Here is a 22342-nt window from a genome sequence, read left to right on the forward strand (position 1 = left end):
GCCTGCAATGGGCTGCTGGGTGGGGTGGTGGAAGCTGATACAGTGGTGGTGATTAAGAGGCTGTTTGAATAGATTCATAAATATGCAGGAAGTGGAGGGAATATGGATCAGGTACAGACAGAAGAGATTTAGTAAAATATGACATTGTGTTTGGCACAGACATCAGTTCCCGTGCTATGCTGTTCAGCTTTCTTTGTTCTATGGTTCGGATGTAGAAGGTTGCAACCTCTTTCTACAGGTGCACATAGAACCATATTCTGTCTTGTAAAAAACTAACACAGAATGGAATAATCACCTCTAATCCCACCAAACTAGAGAAGTTGAGGACAGATGAATAAAGGTTCGCAGGTTATTTACAAAGAGAGTGGTAGACAGCATGGCAATGCCTCTACTTCCCTGGATGTTTGTGTAGATTCAGCATGACATCTGAAACTTTTAAAAACTTCTGTTGATGTGTGGTAGAGAGTAATATTAGCTGGCTGCATCATGGTCTGCTATGGAAACATCGATGCCCTTGAAAAGAAAATCCTACAAAAAGTAATGGATGTATTCTAGACCGTTACGAGCAAAGCCCTCCCAATCATTGAACACATCTACATAAGCAGAACATTGTTGCAGGAAAGCAACAGCTGTCATCAGGGGCCCTCCACTACCCAGGTCATATGCTCTCCTCGCTGCAGCCAACAGAAAGAAGGTACGGAGTCTTAGTACTCACACCAACTAGGTTCAGAAACAGTTATTACCCCTCAACCATCAGACTCTCGAACTAGAGGAATAACTTCACTCACCCCATCACTGAGCTGTTCCCATAGCCTATGGATTCACTTTCAAGGACTCTTCGTCTCATGTTCTCAACATTTATTGCTTATTTATTATTATTATTTTCTTTTTATTATTATTTTTCCTTCTTATTTTTGTATTTGCACAGTTTGCTGTCTTTAGAGCACTGATTATCTTCCCTGTTCAGTGTGGTCTTTCATTAATACTATTGTGGTTATTGAATATGCCAGAAAGAAAATGAATCTTAGGGTTGTGTATGGTGAGATATATGTACTTTGATAATAAATTTTCTCTAACCCTTGGGAAGGAAGGATTAGATTGATCTTGAAGTAAATTGTGAGCTGAAGGGCTTTTTCTCTATTTCTATATGTTCTATGCTCTATATTTCTAGTAATTGTTGACTTCTTTCCCAAACTTGCTCCGGCAAAGCTTACCCAGGGGTGGAAACATTGGGTTCAAGGAGCTAAAGTGAATGATTCACTGAGCACAGATTAGTTAGAACAAATGTATGGGGGAAGATAGGCTGAGGGAAGAGGTGAACAGAAAATGAACTCAATTCCTCGCTTTGACGAAGAAAGTAGGGAAACCAAATGCAAAGGCAGAGTATCTAGAACTGCAAATGTGATTTCCATGTGTTAGTCTTGAACTTAGAATGTCTTCAATAAAAACAAACGCTGAGTCCTCCAAAGAAATACTGTTGCCAAAAGCGTGTGTGAGTTTTCAGGAGAGCTTTCAAAGAGGAAACAGAGGTACAGAGATGGATAGTTTTATGGAGGGGTTTCTTGAGTTGAAGGGTTGGATAAGGTTCTGGAGATGGAGAGATGGCGAAGGTAGCAAAAAATATGGAACTTGAAAATCAGAGATTGGGTGCAGTGTGGAATAAGTGATGAGATCAGGACGTGACACTGTTAAAAACATGGCACACAGAGCGATAATTGACCTAAGGTATATGTAGGAGGCTGGGCAGGCAAGTCTGCGCCTGAGCACTAACTGAGGTGTGCAGGACCAATAGAGCCGTGGAAGCAAAGTTCAAAGTAAATTTATTATCTAAGTGCATACTATGTCACCATGTACTACCTTGAGATTCATTTTCTAGCGGGCATTCACAGTAGGTACAACAGAATCAATGAAACACTATACTCAAAGATGGACAGATAACCAATGTGCATAAAAAGACAAGCTGTACAAGTACAAAAATAAAATTTTTAAAAAACAAACAAATAAATAATATTGAGAAGAATACATAAAATTGAGTCCATGAAGTAGTTCAGTGCTGAGGTGCGGGCGGTTATCCATGCTGGTTTAAGAGTTTGATGGTTGTAGGGTAATAATTGCTCCTGAGCCCTAAGGCTCCTGTGTGTGTAGGCATCTGTTAGTCTTGATAGACCTTGGAAAGTTTCCAAGCCTGGGCAAGGTTGTATGGAAGACTGGCAGCTGTCCATGCTGCAAGTCGCCCCTCTCCACATCACCAATGTTGTCCAAGGGAGGGTCATTAGGACCCATACAGCTTGACATTGGTGTCATCGCAGAACAATGTGCGGTTAAGTGCCTTGCTCAAGGACACACACGCAGCCTCAGCCAAGGCTCGAACTAGCGACCTTCAGATCACCAGACGAACACCTTAACCACTTGGTATGCTCCTGTACCTTCTTTCCAATTACAACAGGAGTGGCCAGGATTGTGGGGGTCCTTGATGATGGATGCTGCTTTCTTGTGTCAATGTGCTCAAAGGTGTATAGGGTTTTTCCTGTGATGTACTGAAATGCACTTTTTGAAGACTTATCTCTTTATGACTATTGGTGTTTCCATACTAGGCTGCAATGAAACTAGTCAGGCACTTTATAATGCTACTGGACATACAGCTTTTGCTAAGATGCGAAGATGACAAACGGTCTTGATGAGTGCCAGATAGCTGTCAGGAAAAGAAATTATGTCAGGAGCTAGAGAAAATGTTATGATTAAAAACAGTTAAAAAAAGGCACTGGTTTCCTGAAAGGCAACAACACTGCACTCTCAGTCAGCAAGATAGGCTTATAATAAGTTAAGTATTTTAATGCGCTGTGGATACAAGGGATTGAAAACACAGGACTCAAGGACAACTTCTCTTCCTCATTAAGGATACCATTACCACAATCATTAGGCATGTGTGCTCAATATTTGATGTCACACTTGTGAGGAGAAATGAGTAACTTTGTGCTTGCTGTTCTTTTTCTAAATTTTCCTACCTGTCTATTTGAGTCAATCAACATACTTATTATAAGCCTGTACATTGCTTGACATCCATAGTAAACGTGATCCCTGGTAAAAGTGATGATTTGACACTTGGCGTATATATTCAGTACCTTTAGGTTCAGCATTTCAAGTTATATAGATCTGATCATTATGCAGGAAGTTATCTGTCACTGAAGCCATTATAATTAATCATGCTTCTCACAGCATATGTAACCATACGTAGGTCAGATATGTCTGAAGGACACATTTGTGCTAAATCTGGATCAAGGTTTCAAAATATATTAAAGAATAATAAAATGTTAAAGAATTTTAAAAAAACCTTTGATATAGAAATTGTAATAAGGGGCATATGCAGCGTTTGAGGTCATTTTCCATTGTTAAAGGCACATTATAAATGTAAGCGATTTCTGTCTTTCATCTAGAATCAGAGTGATGCAGTAGAGAAGGATATGGTTCACCCCATTGTAGCTAGACTTGTTCTTTATTTAAGTTCTTTTAACAATCGTATTACAGTGAAATCCAGTTAACTGGGCCGTCAATTAATTGAGGCTGCCGTTTATTTGGGACAGCACTTAAAAAAGAAAAACAAAATCAAGAAAATAGTTGGGATCCCCTTAGTTTATCTGGGACACTATGCCATTTAATTTGGGCAGGACACCATTGCTGAATAGTTTCCAGATAGTGACAATTGCTTACATGGCAGTTAGACACTACTGCATGCTTAGAGAGATCAACTTTAAAAAGCGTTAGTTGTGTGTGTTTGTGGTCAAAAGGAAGTGATTTTTGTCACAGATAGTTGGTGAGAAATAAGCAGTAAGACAATTTGGAACTCTGCTGCTCTCTGTGGTTTCAAGCATTTAGGCTTGGAGACGCCAGAAACAGCTGGGAATAAAAATTAAACTATTTCACTACTTCATCAAGTTGAGACTTACAAAGGTTTCAACAATCAATTTGAATGGAACAACAATAACAAAGATTTGGAGGATGCAGTGGTCTAAAAGCACTGTATGATTGCAGCCAATTATCTGCACTAGGTGACTGCACTGATTTTGTTCATTTACAGTCAGTCAAAAGAACATGGAAGGTGAGTTCCTCTGTCGATAACTATTACGAGCTAGTACACAGTTTTACAGTACCATGGAGGTATCGGTAGTGTTCTAATTTGTTCTGTACTTTAATTCAATACATAAATTATTATTCAGTTAGATAGTAGTTTGTCTTTACTATACTAAACCTTTTAACTATTTCCATGAAACTTTGGCTAATTGGTACAGCCATTTAGTTGGGCCAAGATGTACTGGTCTCAGTTAACAGGAATTCACTGTACAGTATTTGGTCTACTCCTAGCTCCCTTTGAGGAAGTGCATTTAAGTTCACACATTGCTCATAGACCAATGCTCATAAATCAGTCCTCATAGGGGAATCAGAAGTGGAGAGAGTGAGCAGTTTCAAGTTCCTAGTTGTCAATATCTCTGAGGAACTAACCCTACCCAACATATTGATGCAGTTATAAAGAAGGCAAGACAGTGGCTTTACCTCATTAGGCATTTGAGGAGATTTGTTTTGTCAATGAAAACTCTTGAAAACTTCTACAGATGTACTGTGGAGAGCATTCTGTCCGGGTGCATCACCATCTGGTATGGGAAGTGGGAGAGCGACTGCACAGGATTGAAATAAGTTGAAGAAATTTGTAAAATTAGTCAGCTCCATCATGGGGACTAGCCTCCACAGTATCCAACACATCTCCAAGGAATGGTGCCTTAGGAAGTCGGCGCCCATCAGTAAGGCTCCCCACCACCCAGGACATGTCCTCTTCTCATTGTTATTGTCAGGAAGGAGGTACAGAAGCCTGAAGGCACACACGCAGTGATTCAGGAACAGCTTCTTTTCCTCTGTCATCCAATCTCCAAATGGACTTTGAACACATAAACACTACCTCACTACTTTTTATTTCTATATTTTTTTGCATTACTAATTTTAACTTAACTAATATATATATATACTGTATTTAGATTCTTTTCTCTATATTTATTTATCATGTACTTCATTGTACTGCTTGCCATATAAATTATCAAATTTCATGACATATTTCAATGATATTAAACCTGATGCAATTCTAATGCTGTTGCGTTTTAAAAAAAAGTTGTACATATAAATTCTGGTCATCCTGTCAGCCACTCTAAATTTATGGCCACTCTTCCCATTGAAAACGATCTTCTCTTTCACTCTTATCAAAGCTGTTCGTGATATCCACAACTTTGGAAATATAAAATTTCCTCTAAAACTTTTCTATCCCAAGAACCTTAGTTTCTTCACATAATTGACCCCAATACACCACTGTATTCTTGTATACCTGTATCATCTACAGCGCCTTAGTGTCTATTTTAAAATATTCGCAACCAGCATTGAACTCTGTATTGATGAGCTAAGGCCTAATCAGTATTTTATAAAGGTTTGACATAATTTCCTTGCCTCAACACCTGTGTTGTTATAGTTTTCTTGACAGTGTTCCAATGTGTCTGCCACTTTAAAATATTTATGTCTATATACCCCAGATTGTCTGCCCCAGTAGCTTTGTGGTGAAGCAAACCAATTTAATTTTTTATACATATATTACACATGAAAACAATGGCAAAGTTCCTGTGAAAATGAATTATGTTTCATTGGCTGATAAGAGTTCACTGAAATTTTCTAAATGATTCAAAATATATGATATATATCACACTAATATATATAATGTACATTTACAGAGAATCTTTAAAATAATAAAATACCCCAAGTGGTTTTCACTTAGGGTGAACTATTATCTGCTGTGCAAAGAACTTTGGCACTTTTTTGAATTGCTATATTACTGTCTGATGATCTTCGTTGCTGATACAGCCAGTCTATACGTATAATATGTGCACCAAGTTTTACCATGGGACAACAAAGAAAAGGTTTTCCATTTTCTCAACAAAGAGATTTTGTGATTAACATTTTTCTGAGCGAGATTATGAAGATTTAATAGTAGTAACCTCTGGTCTCCATAACTAATCAATTGAAATTCATGTAATCTCTTGAGTCTTGAATACAGTGCCAAAAATATTATTTGTTATACTAGGCATCTGCCTTCTTCCATGATAAGCTGCTTGCTTTATCTGAAGCCATGTACTTAATTTTTAAAAATTACATTTGGTAGTACAGAGGATTTGCAGAAAAGGTATATTTTCTCCTTTCCAGGAACTAGCCTTCTGCCAACATTTTAAAAAAATATTTCTGAGAAAGATCAACAGAATCTAGAATGGGTATCAGTAAAATTATATAACAAAGTTTCTGAAGCCATTACATCATCTTTAGTATCACAGTTTAAAAAAATGTGACAGAATATGCAATATAATATTTATAAAAATCAAAGTGTGCAGTACATGTTCAATGTCTTCTGTTTATTCTTCATTAGTTGAGCACATAATTCGGAAATGTTCATGTTGTAAATGGGTTCAAGTTCAAAGCACATTGATTGAAATTATTTATTGTTGTATTTGAAACAAGTGTGAATATTGAACATATGTGAAGGTTAGCAGGTCACAGATGATATACATGTACCATGTTTCACGGATTATTACACTGAAATGGTTTAATGGGCATATTAATACTGTAGATGGAATGGATAAAGTGCCCGTTAGTTTTTTTGACAGCTTTCACTCTCTCTCCCAGTCTTTGACCACCATTTTCTCTGATGGTCGAAATGATTATTTTCCCCGTCTCTTCCCAGCACGGAAGGCAACAAACCACCAAATCAAAGAAGGGAGAAATTCCGCAACATTTTGGGGATAGAATCAATGAAAGTCGGATGGATTGTGCTGTTATTTCATGGGCTGGAACACGCCTGTTAGCGCAGCTTTTTATGTTTGTATATTTCTCTGCAGAACAAATATCGGGCACTTTGCAAATGTAATCTACTAAGTACAGGTGCCCCCCCCCCCACCTTTACAAAGCTAGAGCATTGCTATGAAACCTTTCTTAAGATGAAATGGCGTAAAGTGAAGAACCATTAATTTTTATGGGAAAAATTTTCGTAAAAGTGAAAATCCTCTTTGTAATGTGAAAATAGGTTACTAATGTAGGTCTCTTGTAAAAGCGAAGTGGTATAAAGCGAAGATTGGTAAAGCGGGGGACACCTGCACTGAAAGGCCTGGAGCGAGTGGAAATGGAGAGGATGTTTCCAAAGGAGAGACTGGGATTCGAGGGACACAGGGTCAAAGTAAAGGAGTGTTACCTTTAGAGCTGAGATGAGGAGCAATCCCTTCAGCCAGCGGATGGCAAACCTGTGGAATTTGTTGCCACTAAGACTTGAGAAGGCCAAAATATTGGGTGTATTTAAGGCAGAGACTTACAGCTTCTTGAATTGCAAGAGGGTTAAAGGTTACAGAGAGCAGGTGGGGAGAATGAGGTTAAGAAGAAAATGTCAGTCATGATTGAATGTTGGAGCAGACTCAATGGGCCGAATAGCCTAATTACGCTCAAATACCTTACGGTCTGGTGCTCTGATCTGAGTCCTGACAGGACCTCTAGAAGCAATATTACAAATTCATTTACAATTGGCCGGAACATTCAGGTCAGAGCCAGGATGTCCAAGCCAGCAATTCACGAAGGGGCCACTGGAGGCCGCCCTAAAGCCAGGAAAAATGTACTTCTGTGAAGAAGTGTGCTTGGGAGCTTTGCTGGCCCCATAACGCCGTTGTAATGTGGATAATGAAGTTTGTTTGAATTGGATCAGCATTCTGCATGACAGACATTGGGACATTTGATTAGTTCCCATCAGCTTGTCTATCAGGTACTCTATAAATGATGGCTGGGGCCAAATTTTGTTTGTGAAGTCGGACTGGGAGGTATGCATTGCAGTAACATTGTAGACTTCCATTATTTCAAACTGAAACTCAGGCACAGAAAAAAAGGGAAGGACTTGTCCTAGAAATGGTTATGTGATTCAAATTCAATAAAAGGAATCATAAATAAACGTACCTGTGCTCCTTAAATTCTGTGATTATTCTGTGTGCTTTGGGTATCTGATACACTAATCGACACAGATAAAGTGGTGGAAGTGCATGAGCTGAATGCATTTTCCTCTGTGTGTGGAGACTGCTGACAGTGCAAACCTCCTCCAGAATATCACAGACTTTCACAAACCCATCAGACATAATCAAAGTCCATGGTGCTTGGGCTCCCATCGTCAGGAATCTAATGTTGCAGTGACTCTCCCCAAGCTTCTCATCTCCTCATCCAGGGCCCACCTATCTTTCTCTGACATCCAGCCTAACGTCCTTCACAAATGATCTTTCACTTGTCCTGCACCTCTACCCACTCAGGTCTCATATCCCACCTGTGACCTCTAGTCCCAAGCCCTCAATCTCATACCTGTGCCCCTGTTCCTTTAGTGCCCAGATCAATGTACCCCCACACCACATAATTTCAGTCAAGTCCCAGCAACCAGTCATGCAGAAAGCTTCCTTGATCATCTCCATTGATCATTTTCAACCCTCAAGGTGCTGATCTTTTCCTGACAGAAAGGTGACTGAACTCACACCTACTCTCTGTCTCCTCCTTGACACGTTCCGATAGGACCACAAACTCTCATAGACAGCTTGCAGAAACAACAGTGGTTCAGGTTATTCAATCTCATCAATGCACATTGTTTTCTTAAAGGAATAAAAGTTTTAAGCAGTTCATGTTTTCTGACATATAGCTGCTTGTATATGCAAATAAAGCTTAATCAGCCAGTTTTAGCACAGGTTCATTCAGTGTCACATGATAATTACACCCTTCCTGTTTGCCCAATGCTAACATGCTACTGAAATGAGGTAGCATCTTTATCGGGGAAAATTCTACCCAACCAATGGTAGAAGTGAAGGTGCTCTTATTATCTGTGAAATAACCATAATGAACTAAGCAATAAGAATATCAGAAATAGAAGAGAAGGCCATTCCTTCTTGAGCTTTTCAAATTTATGGTCATTAGAGCAAGATGGCAGTGTGCTTAGTTGCAGTGGTCTCTGCGAGTCCAAACAAAGGTGTAATTGTTCATCCTTTGTGTCTTTTGTTTGCAGGGCGCTGCTGGCTATTGAGAACATTAAGTGCTGCAGGTCTGTCCCACTGGCGAGTTGCTCAGTGGAGGTGGAGCCGAACGTGTCGTGCACTGTGTTACCGGCTGCTAAAGACACCCAAGGAGGAAGGTGTCAGAGGCAGCGCACGGTTCAACAAATGGTGTAAATGATTGTCATAGACATTTTTCTTGTAATCGCAAGACCCTGTTGGAAATTGGTAATGTAGAATACTGCGACTCTGGTTCACTGGTTCAGTTGCGCAATTGATGGCGGGGTTGCTGTGGGTTCGGTTGTAATGTGGACTAGACCCTCATGCCGAGGGGTTGCCTGTTACAGCTGCCCAGGGAAGTCTTTACTGGAGCCAGTGTGGAAGAGAGCTGGATTGTGGGGGGGTGGGGTTGACCCCTCCTCTCAGTGCTGCCCTCTAGAGTTTGCTTGTTGGAAGACGAGCTGGATTATGTTTGTCAGCAGCTGTACGAACATGTGATGGGGACTGGTGAACATCAATCTACAGGCCATGACACTCACGGACTTGGGCTTGATATATTTTTTATCTGTAACTGAATGTTTTTTCTGGTATCATAAGTAAATGTACTGTGTGTTGTGTGTGTGATTGTCGGTACTGTGTTTTGCACCTTGGCCCCAGAGGAACACTGTTTCATTTGACTGTGTTCATGGGTATGGCTGAATGACAATTAAACTTGAAACCGAGCTTACACCTCATTCAAAGGAATGCCACTGATCTGGTATTGGGCTCAGCTTCATTTTCCTCTCTGTTTTCAATCAATCTTGACTCCCTTCTCGACTAAAACATATATATTCTGGCCCTGAATAAGTTCAAAGATTCCACATCCGACTTTTTTCTGGCTAGAGAATCCAAAAGTAGCATGACCTTCTGAGAGAAAAAATTCCTTCTTGGTCGCCTTGAAGTGAAGACACTTTCCCAGCATCCACACTGTCAAGCCCTATCAAAAGCATGCTGAGCTGTTTCAATAAAATCTCCTCTTATTCCCCTAAACTCTGATGAGCCTTACCTCATTATTTAATCCTTTACTCAGAACCCAACCTTGTGAATATGTTTTGAATTGCTTCTAATGTAACTATACCCCTTTTAAAAAGAACAGATATCTGGAAGCACTCTAGATGTGTTGTTACCTGCACCTTGTGCAGTTGCAGCTAGACTTCCTTCCTTTTACTCCATTCCATTTGCAATTAAGTGAAATATTCCATTTGCCTTCCTAGTTACTTGAAGCTACTTGATAATGTTCTGTGTTCCATGTGCAAGGACTTCCATATCCTTTCATATCCAGTGGTGGTCTGTTTTTAAACAATTTTCTGTAGTTCTATTTTTCCTACCAAAGCTGGCATGCAGTTTTGTGCATTTTCTCGCATTAAATAATTTTTAAAAATAATGATAATCAAAAGAAGTGCAAATGCTAGAAATCTGAAATGAAAAGAGAACTGAAAAGCTCAACAAGTCAGGCAAGTGATAGAAAAATAGGAGATGTAGGGTTAGATTAATCTTAGAATAAAAAGTTGGCACAAGACTGATGGCTGAAGGGCTTGTAATGTGTTGTATTGCTATTTGTTCTATGTTCTATATTCTATGTTCATGCTGCATTGGGGAGAGAGAAGCAGCTGCCAATTCAGATGAAGATCCTTGAAAGCAGATCAAGCATCTAAGCAACATCCATTCAACTCTTTCTGTAGTTGCTGAGTATTTTCTGTTTTCTCACCTTATGCTCCATTTGCAGAACTTGCCACCTGCTGAACCTTTCCAAATCCCTTCGCAGATTCTCAGTATCCTCCTCACAACTTATCTTCCCACATACCAGGGACCATCACCAAGTTCAGTGACAGTCAACTGGGTCCCTTCATCTGTGCTGTCAACGCAGCTTTTGAGCAGTTTGGGCTCTAAAACTAAACTCTGTGCTACCTCACTAGTTATGGTTTAGAAGACTGAAAATGATCCATTTATCTTTGATTCCTTTGTTTTCTATATCAGCTATTCCCCTCTTCTCCCTGATATATTAACTCCAATGCCAACCTTACTTAGAAACCTTTTGTTTGACACCTCATCAAATACCCCAGGGAAAACAGATACACTCGATCTACTAGCTCCTCTTTATTCATCCTGCTCGTTACCCCCTCAAAGAACTCTAATAAATTTGTCAAACACAATTTTCCTATCATAAAACAAAATTGACTCTACTTGATTTTCTAAATATCTTGCTACAACGTTATTAATTAATGCCTTCCAGCAGTTTCCCTGTGACAGGCGTTCGGGTAACCAGCTATGGTTTCCTGCATTCTGTCTCCTTCCATTATACAAAAGGTTCACTGATGTTACAACCATTGCTGGTAGAATCTCAGAAGGCAACGAAAAGACGTACAGGAGTGAGATAGTTCTGCTGGTTGAGTGGTGTTGATACAACAACCTTGCACTGAGCATCAGTCGGACAAAAGAAATTGTGGACTTCAGAAGTGGTAAGGTGAGGGTTAACACATCCATCTTCATAGAGGGATCAGAGGTGGAGAGAGTGAGCAATTTCAAGTTCCTGGGTGTTAACATCTCTACGGGCCTAACCTGATCCCAACATATTGATGTAGCTATAAAGAAAGCTCATTAGGAGCTTGAAGAAATTTTGTACATCACCTAAAACACTTGAAATTTCTACAGATGTACCATGGGGAACATTCTATCTGGCTGCATCATTGTCTGGTATGGGGCATGGGGGCAATTGTACAAGTACTGTACAGTAGCCCCATGTACCGTAAGCTGCAGAGAGTTGTAAAATTAGTCAGCTCCATCATGGGTACTAGCCTCCACAGAATCCAAAACATCTTCAAGAAGCAGTGCCTCAAAAAGTCCATCATTAAGGACCCTCACTACCCAAACATGCTTTGTTCTCATTGTTACCATCAGGGAGGAGGTACAGAAGCCTAAAGGTGCACAGTCAATGATTCAAGAACAGCTTCTTCCTCTCTGCCATCCGAATGGACATTGAACCCATGAACACTACCTCACTACTTTTTTTATTTCTGTTTTTGCACTACTTATTTAACATGCATATATACTTACTGTAATTCACAAGATTTTTCTATATTTATCATGTATTGAATTGTACTGCTGCTGCAAAGTTGACAAATTTCACAAGCTGATCATTGAAAGGGGACGTTACATTTACCTAATTATAGCACCTGTTGTACAGGGACATTTGACAATATGAGAAAACATAATTCGTAACAGTCATCATTCTAATGAAACTGGAAAAATACTCAGAAATCAACAGCCAAATTCTTTTTTGCTCAAATTTCCCACATATTAAAAAATATACATATCCATACATAGCTGATTTTGTTTTTCAAAGATATTTAAATACACTTATTTAATTATTTAAATCACATTTATAATTGTCTTTGACAGTCGGAGGTAGTCAGTGATGTTTAAACCCTCACAGATTGAGAGCTGACAATGCTTTCAGTGTGTGTTGAGGACGGGGCATCCTTACCATGATGTTGAAGACCCTGTCTCCAATCAGGGTGTAATGTTACAGGCCTGAGTATTGCAGACCAGCAAGGTGGACCCAAGCCATGTGATCAAGTAAGGAGGGGACTTGAGCTTCTTCTGTTCCAGCAACCCAAATGCATTTGAGATCACTGAAATGACAATCAAACATCGAATAGCTCACTTCAATTGAGAAGAAGCTTAGGGATCTGAGCTACACTTGCATTAATCTGGTCTGGATGCAGAAGACATCACAGAAATGTCCAGAACTGCAGGAGAGATAACAGAAGCTGATGCAAGCACTCAGCAGTATCAGTGGAAAGAGGAACTGTTAACATTTCAGTGTTGTTGAACTTTTATCAGACAGAGAAATCAAGTTGTAGAAATGGTGAAGCAATAGTTAGGACAAAGGGAGTATTTCTGATTGGTGGATCGATGCGGCACTTGGAAGCAGATTATGCTTCTTTGTGTTGTGTTATGTGTTGCTAATGGCAGGATTGTGGGATATACCCAGCAGGCCTGGCGGTTCTACCAGAGAGAAAGCAAGCCATGATACACATACCATATAACCATATAACAATCACAGCACGGAAACAGGCCATCTTGGCCCTCCTAGTCCGTGCCGAACCCTTAATCTCACCTAGTCCCACCTACCCGCACTCAGCCCATAACCCTCCACTCCTCTCCTGTCCATATACCTATCCAATTTTACCTTAAATGACACAACTGAACTGGCCTCTACTACTTCTACAGGAAGCTCATTCCACACAGCTATCACTCTTTGAATAAAGAAATACCCCCTCGTGTTTCCCTTAAACTTCTGCCCCCTAACTCTCAAATCATGTCCTCTAGTTTGAATCTCCCCTACTCTCAATGGAAACAGCCTGTTCACGTCAACTCTATCTATCCCTCTCAAAATTTTAAATACCTCGATCAAATCCCCCCTCAACCTTCTACGCTCCAATGAATAGAGACCTAACTTGTTCAACCTTTCTCTGTAACTTAATTGCTGAAACCCAGGTAACATCCTAGTAAATCGTCTCTGCACTCTTTCTAATTTATTGATATCTTTCCTATAATTCGGTGACCAGAACTGCACACAATATTCCAAATTTGGCCTTACCAATGCCTTGTACAACTTTAGCATTACATCCCAACTTCTGTACTCAATGCTTTGATTTATAAAGGCCAGCGTTCCAAAAGCCCTCTTCACCACCCTATCTACATGAGACTCCACCTTCAGGGAACTATGCACAGTTATTCCTAGATCTCTCTGTTCCTCTGCATTCCTCAATGCCCTACCATTTACTCTGTATGTTCTATTTGGATTATTCCTGCCAAAATGTAGAACCTCACACTTCTCAGCATTAAACAGTCATAGGTGACTGCTAGAGATGGCCTGTTCTGAAATCACCAGAATAAAAGACAGAGTTACTTAAAATTAGAGAATTCTGAGTTAGATATCTTCCAGTCCTCATCTGGAGGTTAACACTCTGCGACTGTGGAGTACTACAAAGATTACTCCAGTCAGTCTAGATTACTCATTGACCAGGTGACATTCTCTCAATGTTTGGACAATGCTAGTTCCAGTTTCTAACACAATTGTGAAAATGCATTCTAGTTTGAATGCTAGAATAGAGATCAGTCATGAAATGCCACCTTCCTTGAAAATAATATGGGGATTGATACATAATTAGGATTATCAGGAGTAAATCCTCCACAAAATTCGTTCCCTAGAGAGTAAGAGGGTGATATTTTGATCATTCACCATTTATGATGTATTGGCAGAGCATACATGTTATCCTTAAAGTCATGAAGCAAAATGTACCAAACTATAATACCGTAAGACACAGGAGCAGAATTTACCCTTTGTCTGCTCTGCTGTACCAACATAGCCAATTTGTCATTCCCCTCAACTCCATTCTCTGCCATCTTCCTTTAACCTTTGATGCCAGTACTAATCAGGAACCTTTCAACTTCTGCTTTAAACATACCCAATGACTTGACCGCCACAGCTGTTTGTGGCAATGAATTCCACAGATTCACTACCCTCTGACTAAAGAAATTCCTCCTCATCTCTGTTCAAAAGAGACATCCCTGTATTCTGAGGATGTGTCCTCTGGTCCTACACCCCCCCCCCCCCCACCCACCCACAAATGGAGATATCCTCTCCATGTCTATTCTATCTAGGGCTTCCAATATTCAATAAGTTTCAATGAGATCCCCTGTAATTCTACTAAACTCCAGAGAGTACAGGCCCATATTATCATTAGCATTGAGAAGTCTTACAAAATAGTGAAACAATCAATAGTGTGATTAGAATTTTCTTGGGTCACAGTAACTCAGACTCTTCATTATTTTAGTCAATTGTTGACAATTGTTAACTTTTTTGATATGTCTAATAATTCTAAATACCAAAACTGATGAGTCCTGATGACGGGCCCTGGCCCAAAATCTTTTCCTTAGATGCTGCCTGGCCTGCTGAATTCCTCCAGCATTTTGTGTGTGTGGCTCAGATTTCCAGCATGTACACAGTTTTTCTTTTTGATTCTTTTCTATTTTTTAATGATTAAACCAATGAAATACAATTTGTCATAGAATAAGGAGCAAAAGTTTTGATAGAATGCAGAACATAGAAAACCTGCAGCACAATGCACACCCTTCGGTCCACAATGTTGTGCCGAACATGTACTTATCTTAGAAATTACCCTCGTTACCCATTGCCCTCTGTTTTTCTAAGCTCCATGTACCTATCCAGGAGTCTCTTAAAAGACCCTATCGTATATGCCTCTACCACTGTCACCAGCAGCCCATTCCATGCATTCACCACTGTCTGAGTAAAAAAAATTACCCCTGACATCTCCTCTGTACCTACTCCCCAGCACCTTAAAACCTGGGAAAGCCTCTGACTATCCACATGATCAATGCCTCTCATCATCTTATACACCTCTATCAGGTCACCTCTTATCCTCTGCCACTCCAAGGAGAAAAGACTGAGTTCACTCAACATATTCCCATAAGAAATGTTCCCCAATCCAGACAACATCCTTGTAAATCTCCTCTGCACCCTTTCTGTAGTTTCCACATCCTTCCTGTAGTGAGGTGACCAGAACTGAGCACAGTACTCCGTGGGGTCTGACTAGCTGCAACATTACCTCTCGACTCCTAAACTCAATCCCACAATTGATGAAGGCCAATGCACCATACGCCTTCTTAACCACAGAGTCAACCTGCGGAGCAGCTTTGAGTGTCCTATGGACTTGGACTCCAAGATCCCTCTGATCCTCCACATTGCCAAGAGTCTTGCCATTAATACTATATTCTGCCATCATATTTGACCTACCAAAGTGAACCACCTCACACTTATCTGGGTTGAACTCCATCTGCCACTTCTCAGCCCAGATTTGCATCCTATCAATGTCCCACTGTAACCCTGACAGCCTTCCATACTATCCACAACACCGCAACATTTGTGTCAATATCAAATTTACTAACCCATTCCTCCACTTGCTCATCCAGGTCATTTATAAATATTATGAAGAGAAAGGGTCCCAGAACAGATTGCTGAGGCATGCCACTGGTCACCGACCTCCAATGTGACCCATCTACAATCACTCTTTTCCTTCTGTGGGCAAGCCAGTTCTGTATCCACAAAGCAAGGTCTCCTTGGATCCCATGCCTCCTTACTTTCTCAATAAGCCTTGCATGGGGTAACTTATCAAATGTCTTGTTGAAATCCATACACACTACATCTACTATTCTACTTTCATCAACGTGCTTAGTCACATCCTCAAAAAATTCAATCAGCCCACTCTGTCACAATGGTTCTCTCAGGTGATGTTATGACTTAGTTTGGAGAAAATTAGAAGTCGAACCTTCGATCTATGTTTGATTTTGAGAAAAGATGGGGTTCATTTGATTGTTACTACTATTTGAGTTAATTGATAGATTTTCTCCACAATTTAATTGTAAAATTTGGTATAAACCTTTTGTTGGCGGTTTGATGCTTATCTTCAGAAGCTTTTTGTATGACGTATAGCTCCGGGGTTGAGCACCTAATGGGTTATTTTTTTCCCTCACTTTTATCTCTTTAGAATTTTATATGTTTCAATAAGATCCCCCCTCAATCTTCTAAATTCCAGTGAGTATAAGCCTAGTCGATCCAGTCTTTCTTCATTTGAATGTCCTGCCATCCCAGGAATCAATCTGGTGAACCTTCTTTGTACTACCTCTATAGCAAGAATGTCTTTCCTCGGATTAGGGGAACAAAACTGCACACAATATTCTAGGTGCAGTCTCACCGAGGCCTTGTACAACTGCAGTAGAACCTCCCTGCTGCTGTACTCAAATCCTTTTGCTATGAATGCCAACATACCATTTGCCTTTTTCACTGCCTGCTGTACCTGCATGCCCACCTTCAAAGACTGGTGTACAATGACACCCAGGTCTCGTTGCATCTCCCCTTTTCCTAATCGGCCACTGTTCAGATAATAATCTGTTTTCCTGTTCTTGCAACCAAAGTGGATTACCTCACATTTATCCACATTAAATTGCATCTGCCATGAATTTGTCCACTCATCTAACCTATCCAAGTCACCCTGCATCCTCTTAGCATCCTCCTCACAGCTAACACCACCGCCCAGCTTCATGTCATCCGCAAACTTGGAGATGCTGCATTTAATTCCCTCGTCTAAATCATTAATATATATTGTAACAACTGGGGTCCCAGCACTGAGTCTTGCGGTACCCCACTAGTCACTGCCTGTCATTCTGAAAAGGTCCTGTTTACTCCCACTCTTGGCTTCCTGTCTGCCAACTAATTCTCTATCCACATTAATACCATACGCCCAATACCGTGTACTTTAAGTTTGCACACTAATCTCCTGTGTGGGACCTTGTCAAAAGCCTTTTGAAAATCTAAATATACCACATCCACTGGCTCTCCCCTATCCACTCTACTAGTTACATCTTCAAAAAATTCTATAAGATTCGTCAGATGTGATTTTCCTTTCACAAATCCATGCTGACTTTGTCCGATGATTTCACCTCTTTCCAAATGTGCTGTTATCACATCTTTGATAACTGACTCTAGCATTTTCCCCACTACCGATGTCAGATTAACCAGTCTTTAATTTCCCGGTTTCTGTCTCCCTCCTTTTTTAAAAAGTGGGGTTACATTAGCCACCCTCCAATCCTCAGGAACTAATCCAGAATCTAAGGAGTTTTGAAAAATTATCACTAATGCATCCACTATTTCTTGGGCTACTTCCTTAAGCACTCTGGGATGCAGATCATCTGGCCCTGGGGATTTATCTGCCTTTAATCCCTTCAATTTACCTAACACCACTTCCCTACTAACATGTATTTCCCTCAGTTCCTCCATTTCACTAGACCCTCAGTCCCTTACTATTTCTGGAAGATTATTTATGTCTTCCTTAGTGAAGACAGAACCAAAGTAGTTATTCAATTGGTCTGCCATGTCTTTGTTCCCTATGATCAATTCACCTTTCTGACTGTAAAGGACCTACATTTGTCTTGATCAATCTTTTTCTTTTCACGTATCTATAAAAGCTTTTACAGTCAGTTTTTATGTTCCCTGCCAGCTTTCTCTCATAATCTTTTTTCCCTTTCCTAGTTAAGCCCTTTGTCCTCCTCTGCTTCTTAACTTGTCTAAACGCTTTCTAACTTGTCTGTTCCTATCCCTCTCCAATGCTATGGTAAAGGAGATAGAATTGTGATCACTATCTCCAAAATGCTCTCCCACTGAGAGACCTGACACCTGACCAGGTTCATTTCCCAATTGCAGATCAAGTACAGCCTCTCCTCTTGTAGGCTTATCTACATATTGTGTCAGGAAACATTTCTGAACACACTTAACAAACTCCACCCCACCTAAACCTCTTGCTCTAGGGAGATGCCAATCAATATTTGAGAAATTAAAATCTCCCACCATGATAACCCTGTTATTATTACATCTTTTCTAAATCTGTCTCTCTATTTGTTCCTCGCTGTCCCTGTTACTGTTAGGTGGTTTATAAAAAACACCCAGTAGAGTTATTGACCCCTTCCTGTTTCTAACTTCCACCCACAGAGACTCAGTAGACAATCGCTCCATGAATTCCTCCTTTTTTGTAGGTGTGACACCAAGTCTGAACAGCAGTTCCACACCCCCACCTCTTTTGCCTCCCTCCCTGTCTTTTCTGAAACATCTAAAGCCTGGCACTCTAAGTAACCATTCCTGCCCCTGAGCCAACCAAGTCTCTGTAATGGCTGCAACATCATAGCTCCAAGTACTGATCCACACTCTAAACTCATCCACTTTGTTCTTGATGCTTCTTGCATTTAAATAGACACATCTCAAACCATCAGTCTGAGTGTATCCTTTCTCTATCACCTGTCTATCTTCCCTCTTGCACTGTCTCCAAGCTTGTTTCTTTTGTGAGCCAACAGCCCCTTCCTCTGTCTCTTCAGTTCAGCTCCCATCCCCCAGCAATTCTAGTTTAAACTCTCCCCAATAGCCTTAACAAACCTCCCTGTCAGGATATTGGTCCCCCTCGGATTCAATGCAACCCATCCTTTGTGTATAGGTCATGCCTGTCTCAAAAGTAGTCCCAATGATCCAGAAGTATGAATCCCTGTCCCATGCTCCAATCCTTGAGCCATGCATTTATCTTCCACCTCACTCTATTCCTATACTCACTGCTGCACGGCACAGGCAGTAATCCTGAGATTACTACCCTTGGAGGTCCTGCTCCTCAACTTCCTTCCAAACTCCCTGTAGTCTGTTTTCAGGACCTCCTCCCTTTTCCTACCTATGTCGTTGGTACCAATATGTACCACGACTTCTGGCTGTTCACCTTCCCACTTCAGGATATCATGGACGTGATCAGAAACATCCTGGACCCTGGCACCTGGGAGGCAAACTACCATCCGAGTTTCTTTCCTGCATCCACAGTATTCCCTGTCTGACCCCCTAACTATAGAATCCCCTATCACTACTGCCTTCCTCTTCCTTTCCCTACCCTTCTGAGCCACAGGGCCGGACTCTGTGCCAGAGGCACGGTCACTGTCACTTCCCCCAGGTAGGTCACTCCCCCCCCCCCCCCCCCGCACAACAGTACTACAGTACTCAAACAGAAGTACTTATTGTTAAGGGGGACATCCACAGGGGTATTCTCTAGTACCGCATGGCTGTCCCCCTCTAATATTTTTAAAGAGATTTGTATAGTCCTAGGATTAATGAAATCAAGGGCTATATAATGCTCAGGAAGAATTTCCAAACAATACTTGATATGATATGTTCCTTTGACTTTCAATGTGCCTCAGGTTTAATGGTTCCTCACAACTCAGATCCAGTTCTTCAGGCAGTCCAAGCTAGGTTTTGCTCTGATTGTTTTATCTTAATTAGAAATTAATTGGCTGAAATTAATTGATTTAGGGTTTGCTGACAAGCAAGCAAGAGAAATAGGCTGTGGGAATTAACAAATGGGAAGTTAATAAAAGTGCTGTTAAAGGTTATATAGTTAGGAAATGCCTGAGCCATTTTGTTACTTCTGACTTGTTGCATGATTTTAGAGGAACAGAAAACAGTATATTTTTATTTATGTATTCAGTTTTCAGGATCTAAGCATCACGGCGTTTATTGTTCATCCTCGCTGGCTCTGAAGAGAACAACCTGACAGGCTATTTCAGAGAAATTCTGAAGTTCAAAGTTCAAGGTAAATGTTATTTTCAAAGTACTTACGTGTCATCACATACAGCCCTGAGATTCATTTTCCTGCGGGCATACTCAGTAAACTAAGAGCCAGCTTCATTGTGATGGGACTGGAGTCACATAAAAGGCAGAGATCAATGAATAACAACACACACAAAATGCTGGTAGAACACAGCAGGCCAGGCAGCATCAATAGGGAGAAGCGCTGTCGACGTTTCGGGTCGAGGGTCTCGGCCTGAAACATCGACAGTGCTTCTCCCTATAGATGCTACCTGGCCTGCTGTGTTCTACCAGCATTTTGTGTGTGTTATTGTTTGAATTTCCAGCATCTGCAGATTTCCTCATCTCTGATCAATGAATAAGAAGGGTTTTGACAACAATCCTGGCATTTTATGGTCAGCTTTATTTGGGATTTGATGGTGGATTGGAACTCAAATTCTGAATAGTTTAAAAATCAAAGACCTGCTGGTGCTGGAAATCTGAAATTAAAATAAAAAATAATTGATATGCTCAGCAGATTAGGTAGCATCTGTTAAATGAGAAATATAATCACGTTTAATTTTTTTTCCATTGCTATTGTCTAACTTAGTAAACCTTCACAGTATTTTCCGCTTTTATCTCAGATTGATTCTCCTGGCCCTGGGATTGCAAGTCCTGTAATTTAACAGCTGAACCACTGTCGTTATACAACTGAAAATTATGGGGTAAACATTAATCATATGGAAGTCATGCAATATTATGACTAATGCAGTAATTTCTTTTCCATTTTTACATCAACAGAAATCTGTGATAGTTCAGCAATCTCTTAGAGAACAACATCTTGTGGATTCTAAAGATTGTTGGCAATGGTTTCCAAACCAGAAGCCTGTATTTCTGGCCTTAATGCTTCAGTGCTACTCAGTTAGGATTAATTCTCCCTAGTCACATATCCTAGCCACAGATATTTCCTGATATTTTATTGTAATGCATAATCTAAAATGGTGAGACCAGGATTTGGTTTGGATCATAATTTCCTTTTAGTTTGTTGCGGAAGTTTTGTTTTACATGTTCGTGACTGTTGGTAAATTATATAATCAAAGTTGGATTGAGTTTGGAACCTCTCACGGATGTTAGAACATTGAGCATGTTGCCCTTGTGTAGAATCAGGACTCTTATATCGCACAGGCAGAAATTGTAAACTTTATCTTGTCACTCTTCAAAGCACTGTAAACAGGTGATGCTTAGGTAAGGCATATGGTTATGTTATATAATGAAAATAAGATCTCTCTCCCTATTATAACCATCCACACTCATGCACCAGGTGTAAAAATTGAGTTTTCCAGGCAGTGTGGAGACTGGATGGAGCTTAGTGGGACTTGTACTACTTCCATTATCCAATAGAGGGCAGCATGAAGCTCTCCCTATGAATAATATATTGAACATACTGTATATCTTAGAAAATAAGAGTAAAATAATTATTTTGCCATTTACTTTCCTTGAATAGGATTTCTGGGATTTGATCACACCATATTGAATGCAAATGAAAATGTGCAATAGATATTTAAAGTCAAAGTAAAATTTATTATCAGGATGCATACAAACTGAGATTCTTTTTTTGCGGGCATACTTAGCAAATCTATAGATCAGTAACTGTGAACAGGATCAATGGACAACAAACTATGCAACTGCAGATATAAATAAAAGGCAATAAGTAAGGAGCATGAATTAAAACATTAAAGTATCCTTAAATGAGGGTAGTTATCTCCTTTTGTTCAAGAGCCTGATGGTTGAGGGGTGGTAACTGTTCTGGAACCTGGTGGTGCAAGACCTGAGTCTCTCGTACCTTCTACCTGATGACAGCGATGGGAAAAGAGTCAACTATACATAATATCATATTCTTGATGATCCTGACAGAATGTCTATTTTAAATTTACTTGTGAGAGACTAGGAAAGCTTGTTTTAAGAATAATTTACAACAAATTATGGTGCTATTTATCACCCTTTGTTAAAAAGAGCTGCTGAAATGCTACTGGCTTCCCTATTGCTGCAC

General features: G+C 40.2%; 1 long non-coding RNA gene across 1 annotated transcript in view; it reads left to right on the plus strand.

The window, feature by feature from the left end:
• The window catches only part of LOC132407172 (uncharacterized), a 78371-nt gene that overhangs the window by 52797 nt on the left and 3232 nt on the right, over window positions 1-22342 (plus strand). Inside the window, exon 2 of the long non-coding RNA XR_009516391.1 lies at window positions 20213-20317. This is a non-coding gene — a long non-coding RNA (uncharacterized LOC132407172). The remainder of the gene's footprint in view (window positions 1-20212; window positions 20318-22342) is intronic.

The sequence above is a fragment of the Hypanus sabinus genome, chromosome 17 (assembly GCF_030144855.1).
Source record: "Hypanus sabinus isolate sHypSab1 chromosome 17, sHypSab1.hap1, whole genome shotgun sequence".
NCBI lineage: Eukaryota > Metazoa > Chordata > Chondrichthyes > Myliobatiformes > Dasyatidae > Hypanus > Hypanus sabinus.